Genomic DNA, 6,751 nt, shown 5'->3' on the forward strand with positions numbered 1-6,751 from the left:
TCCCGGTTTAGAGGTTCATCCGGCATCTCAAACCAGCCTGCATCTTTCGCAACCAGCCCTGAGTCAAGTGGCTGACCCAATGCAGTTTTACTCCTGAGCTGTGATGAGAACAAAGCTGTGGGGGAGGGGAAGAGGGTCTGGGCAAAATTCCCACTGGAGCTTCAGGGTGATCTCAAAAGCAGATGGCAAATTCCAATGGAAAAATCACCTTTTTTGTTTGAACTCTTGCTTTTGCTTAAAATTTCCTTTTGGAGTAGGAAAAATTAAGCTGAAAAAGGGTTGGTGCTCACGCGAGGCCAGGACGATGCGCTCGACCCAGAATCCCTCCCTCCAGAATTCCATCTCCCAAAAAGTTCCAATTTCAGTTGGCTCTGTTCTGGGAGTTTCAAACTTGCGGTTTTTCTGGTGAAAACAGAGGGTCTGGTTCCTGCCCAGCTGTGCCCAAACCGTGGGGCTTTTGGGCTGTCCATGGAAACGGCAGCTGCCTGGGGCGATGTGGCTCCCCTGACCTGACATGGGGCAAACGCACCCTCAAACTTGTGGATGTCACTAAGCTTGGGGTCAGGTGGATACAATGGAGGGTGGGGGCAGGGTCCACAGTGATCTAGACAAATCAGAGGACTGGACCAAAAGAAATCTGATGGGGTTCAACAAGGAGAAGTGCAGAGTCCTGCCCTTGGGATGGAAGAATCCCAAGCGCTGTTCCAGGCTGGGGACCGACTGGCTCAGCAGCAGTGTGGCAGAAAAGGACCTGGGGATTACAGTTGATGAGAGTCTGGATGTGAGTCAACCGTGTGCCCTTGTAGCCAAGAAGGCTCATGGCATATTGGGTGCATTAGGAGGAGCATTTCCAGCAGAGCTAGAGAAGTTTGTTATGCCCCTCGACTCAGCACTGGTGAGGCCACATCTGGAGTATCGCGTCCATTTCTGGGCCCCCCGGTATTGAAAGGATGTGGATGCACTAGAGAAGGTTCAGCGGAGGGCAACAATGATTAAGGAGCTGGAGCACATGACCTATGAGGAGAGGCTGAGGGATTTGGGCTCATTTAGCTTGCAGAAGAGAAGAGTGAGGGGTGATTTGATAGCAGCCTTCAACATCCTGCAGGGGGGTGTCACGTGACTGGACTTTTATACAGGCTATGAAACCATTTAATGTGTCCAGTGTATCTATTGGCCCCACACCGTGTGCCAGGGGGGCCATGCGAGGGTCTCACAACAGCTGAGGATGCCCCGAACCTGCATGTGCTCCTTACAGGTCTGAGCCATGGTGGTAGGAAGTGGTGGGTTTTAGCTCCATATCTGTACTAGCAATGGTTAGCGCGAAGAGTCACAACCAGAGGTGTGAACTCAGCCCCAGCCAGGATCACGGGCTAAACAATGGAACTGAAATCAGATACCCAGACACTCACTCCCCACCTGCCACGTAAATCCCTGGGGTGTGCTGGCCAAGCCAGCGACCCATGGCTGTTTGGCACAGGTCCCCCCTGGGTCAGACGACATTGTCACTCAAGGGTCTATGGGAAGAAGACAGGTCTTTGTCCCTACACGACGGAAAACCCTGAGGCCGACCTAGCAGCGTCCTTCTTGGACTTGGTCTTTGGTTCTTTGTTCTGGTTCCTGCTCCAAGGATCCACGTTCCAGTACGCTAATCCCAGCGGCCCAGATCTCCACTAACTAAGACTATGTGACCTGGAATCGTCCCCCCATGGGGTGGGTTTTCAGAAACTCTCAAGAATCCGCAAACAACACGGCAGGCTGTGGCAGTAGCTGTAACTGATGTATGTAGAGTATTGCTCACACCATTTTTCTCTCTGTTCGTTCTTTTTTGTTAAAGAACCTTTCGATGTTTAGCTCTGAAGGTTTGGTGAGTGGGGTGATTTGGGCAAGATCCAAGTGTATATTGACCAGGGACTGTGGCTGGACCCTTTGGGGGCCGGACGAATCTGTGTGGAGTTGGTGAAATAGGTTTAATAACCTCTCACCTCAGTTTGGGGTTGTTGGTCTGGGCTGGTAGAGCATCTGGGAAGTCTGGGGGTTTGCTTGTGTGGCTTCTGGCTGGCCAGTGGGGCTGGAAGAGACCTAAAAAAGCCATCGACTCCAGCCCCCTGCCCTAGGCAGGATTAAACCCATCCGATCAGCGCAGCCAGGGCTCTGTCGAGCCGAGACTTAAACACCTCCAGGGATGGAGACTCCACTACTCCCCTGGGTAGACCATTCCAATGCTTCACCATCCTCCTCGTGAAAAAGTTTTTCCTAATGTTCAACCGCAACTTGTTCCCGACCGCAACTTGAGACCATTGTTCCGTATTCTGCCATCCGTGACCACTGTGAACAGCCTCTCTCCAGCCTCTTTGCAGCCTCCCTTCAGTAAGTTGAAAGTTGTTATCAAGCCCCTCTCAGTCTTCTCTTCTGCAGACTAAACAGTCCCGATTCCCTCAACCTTTCTTCATAGGTCACATGCTCCAGCCCCTAATTATTTTGGTCACCCTCCGCTGGACCCTCTCCAGTGTATCCACATCCTTCCTATAACTGGGGGCCCAGAACTGGACACAGTACTCCAGATGCGGCGTCACCAAAGCCGTATAAAGAGGAATAATCACTTCTCTGGATCTACTGGCAACGCTCATCTTGATGTAACCTAATATGCCATTAGCTTTCTTGGCTACAACGGCACACTGTTGACTCATGTCCAGATTCTCATCCACTACAACTCCCAGGTCCTTTTCTGCGGAACTACTACTAAGCCAGTCGGACCCCAGCCTGTAACAACGCTTGGGATTCTTCTGGCCCAAGTGCAGGACTCTGCACTTGTCCTTTTTGAACCTCATCAGATTTCTTGCGGCCCAGTCTTCCAATTTGTCTAAGTCAGTCTGGACCCTGTCCCTAACCACCAGCGTATCTACCTCCCCCTCGCTTAGCGTCATCCGCAAACGTGCTGAGGGTGCAATCCAACCCCTCATCCAGGTCATTGGTAAATATGCTGAACAGAACAGGACCCAGAACCGAACCTTGGGGCACTCCACTAGAAACCGACCACCATCCCAACATCGAGCTGTTGATCACTACCTGCTGGGCACGAACTTCTAGCCAGCTTTCTATCCATCTTACCATCCATTTATCCAATCCACATTCCTTTAACTTGCTGACAAGAATGTTGTGGGAGACCGCATCAAAAGCTTTGCTAAAGTCAAGATAAATCACATCCATTGATTTTTCCCTTATTCACAGAGCCAGTTATCTCATCGTAGAAACTAATCAGATTGGTCAGGCATGACTCGCCCTTCATGAATCCATGCTGACCATTCCTGATCACTTTCCCCTCCTCCAAGAGCCTCAAAATGACTTCCTTGAGGAGCCCCTCCATGATTTTTCCAGGGACTGATGTAAAACTGACCAGCCTATAGTTCCCTGGATCATCCTTCTTCCCTTTTTTAAAGATGGGCACTACATTTGCCTTTTTCCAATCATCCAGGATCTCTCCTGATCTCCACGACTTTTCAAAGATAACGGCCAAGGGCTCGTCAACTACATACGCCAACTCCCTCAGAACCCTTGGAGGAATTAGGTCCGGGCTCATCGATTTATGGACATTTACCCTTTTTAGATAGCCCCTAACCTGTTCTTTCCCCACTAAAGGCTGTCCACCTTCACCCCACAAGGCATCACTTACGGCATTAGTCCGGGAGCTGTCCTTGTCCGTGAAGACAGAGGCAAAGCATTAAGTACTTCAGCTTTCCCAACATCATCTGTCACTGGGTTACCTCCCTCACCCAGTAGGGGCCCCACACCTTCTCTGATCCCCTTCTTCTTGGTAACATGCCTGTAGAAACTTTTCTTGTTATCCTTCACATTCCTCACGAGTCGCAATTCCAGTTGCACTTTCGCCTTCCTGATAACCTCCCTGCAATCTCGAGCTATACGTTTATACCCCTCCCTAGACATCTGTCCCAGTTTCCACTTTTTGTAAGCTCCCTTTTTGTGCCTAAGTTTTCCAAGGATTTCCCTAGTAAGCCAGTCTGGTCTCCTACCATATTTACTTCTCTTGCTGCGCAGCAGGATGGTTTCCTTCTGCACCTTCAATAGGGCTTCCTTAAAATACTGCCAGTTTTCCTGGACTCCTTTTCCCTTCATGGCAGCATCCCAGGGGATTCTGCCCATCAGGTTCCTGAAGGAGTCAAAGTCCGCTTTTCTGAAGTCCAAGGAGTGTAATTTGCTGCTCTCTTTCCTTCCTTTGGTCAGGATCCTGAAGTCCACCATCTCATGATCCCAGGTTTCCCCCCACCTCTACCTTCCCTAGTAGTTCCTCCCTGTTCGTAAGCAGCAGGTCAAGCCACGCACGACCTCTGGTTGGGTCCTTCAGCACTTGTGCCAAGAAGTGATCCCCAACATTCTCCAGAAACTTCCTGCACTGCTTGTGTACCACCGTATTGGTCTCCCAACAGATGTCAGGGTAATTAAAGTCCCCCACAATAACGAGAGCCTGCGATCCAGAAACTTCTCTCAGTTGTCCAAAAAAAGCCTCACCTACCTCACCATCCTGATTTGGCGGCCTGGAGCAGACACCAACCACCACATCTCCAGCGCTTCCTATACCACTGAGCTTGACCCAGAGAATCTCAACAGGCTTTTCTCCCTCTCTGTACTGGAGTTCCAAGCAATCGTAGTGCTCTCTTACATACAGTGCAACTCCTCCTCCTTTTCTCCCTTGCCCGCTCTTCCTGAACACTTTATACCCTTTCATGGCAGCGCTCCAGTCACGCGAGTCATCCCACCAAGTCTGTTAGCTCAATCAAGTCATAGTTCTTGGACTGGGCCAGGGCTTCTAATTCCTCCTGCTTGTTACCCAGGCTTCTGGCATTGGTGCACAAACACCTGAGATAACCAGTCAATCTCCCCACCCTCTCGACTCAAACCAGGGGTCCACTTTTGTTGTACATTCCTCTTTGCATTTCTTCCCGGCCTCAACGTTCCTTTCTCCCTTTGCCTTAGTGCGAAGGAAATCCCAGCCTGGGCCTGTAAGTGGCCCGGTTTTAAGCAAAGGTACCCTGGACTGATTTCTCTACCTGTGCCCAGAAGCCCCGTCCTATCACAGGGGGCTCTAAAGGGGATGGAGTGAAGCTGTTCTCAGTAGTAATGGCAGAACAAGGAGCAATGGTCTGAAGTTACAGAGCGGGAGGTGTAGGTGGGATATTAGGAAAAACTATTTCCCCAGGAGCGAAGTGAAGCACTGGAATGCGTTGCCTAGAGAGGTGGTGGAACCTCCATCGCTAGAGGTTTTTAAGTCCCAGCTTGACACAGCCCTGGCTGGGATGACTTAGCTGGGGTTGATCCTGCTTTGGGCAGGGGGCTGGACTCGATGACCCCCTGAGCTCCCTTCCGGCTCTGGGATTCTGTGCTAGGGAGGGCGGGGGGATAGCAGCCAGATGGGCGGTGGAGCTGATCTGGGGGTGCACAGAACAGGCTCACCATACAGCTCACAGAGCCCGTGGAGTAACGGAGAGGCTCGGTCTTGGACGTGATTTCCCAGTAGTTTGTCCGGAAAGAGGTCTGGCACGTTACACCTACACCCCTCCCCCCAGAGGCCCCACAATAACAAACCAAGTCAGCACAGGCCCAAGCACTTCCTGGGGACCCTACAATAACAAGCCGAACCTGCCCAATGCTCAGCCCTCCCAGGAGACCCTATAATAATAGGACAAGCCAGCAGATCCCCTAGGACTCCAGGAGACCCTACAACAGTACACCATGCCCGTGCTTCCCAGGCACCCCCAGACCTGACAACAGCAACAAGCACGTGAGCAACCTCCCGCCCTTCCAGGAGACCCTACAATAACAAACCAGTGCCTAACTCCTCCCAGCCAGCCCAAACACTCAGTCCCAGCTCAGGTTCATTAGCTTAATGGAATTAAGGTGACAAATCAGCCCATGGTTGTAGGGCCTCTCAGGACAGTTGACACTGAGGGTCCTGCTTTTGTTATTCTAGGGTCTCCCAGGCGGGGGAGGGCCAGATACAGGCTGGTGTGTTATTCTAGGATCTTGCAAAAGGGGCGGGGTGTTCACACGCTGTGTTATTGTAGGGTCCCCTGTCAGCTTTGTTGACGTGACAAAGCGGGGAACTGATTCCCTGGTTCAATTGCAGGCGTTTCCAGCAGTAACCCGGGGGTGCCTCGGTTTCCCTGGGCACAGCAGCAGTGCTTAGGGGTGAGGGGAGTGTCGGTGACAACTTCTCACAGATGCTCAGTGGCCCCTGACACCCTAATAGCCCAGGGAACCAGGACAAAGGCGGGAGGAGGGACAGGCGGCTGGGATTTGAACTGGGCAGCGGGGTGGGGCAGTCTGGTCCAGCAGGAGAGGGAGGAAGCGGGGGCAGGGCCCCAGCTCAGAGACCCCCCTCTGGGCTCCTCTCCCCAAGATGGATGGTACTGACGGCTTCTGAGCTGGCACAGCCATTCTACGCTGGGTCCCTGGCACCCAAAACCTTCTGTTCTCCTGCTGAGCGAGTGTCGCAACTGCCTGCGGGTGGAGAGTGGGGCCTGGGGACCCCCCACTCCATGGCAGTTACTGGGGGGTCTCCCAGATGGGGCACAGCTGTATGCACACCAGCGGTTAGTGTCGGCTCTTTTGGGAGGGGGAGGGCTGGACACATGCTGGTTGTTATTGTAGGCTCCTTCAGGGAGGACAGGAATGTCCACTTGCTGGTTGTTATTGTAGGGTCTCCTGGTCTCATACAGCTGCGTCCCCACTTTGTAAA

Source organism: Carettochelys insculpta, chromosome 30, assembly GCF_033958435.1.
Source record: "Carettochelys insculpta isolate YL-2023 chromosome 30, ASM3395843v1, whole genome shotgun sequence".
Classification (NCBI taxonomy): domain Eukaryota; kingdom Metazoa; phylum Chordata; order Testudines; family Carettochelyidae; genus Carettochelys; species Carettochelys insculpta.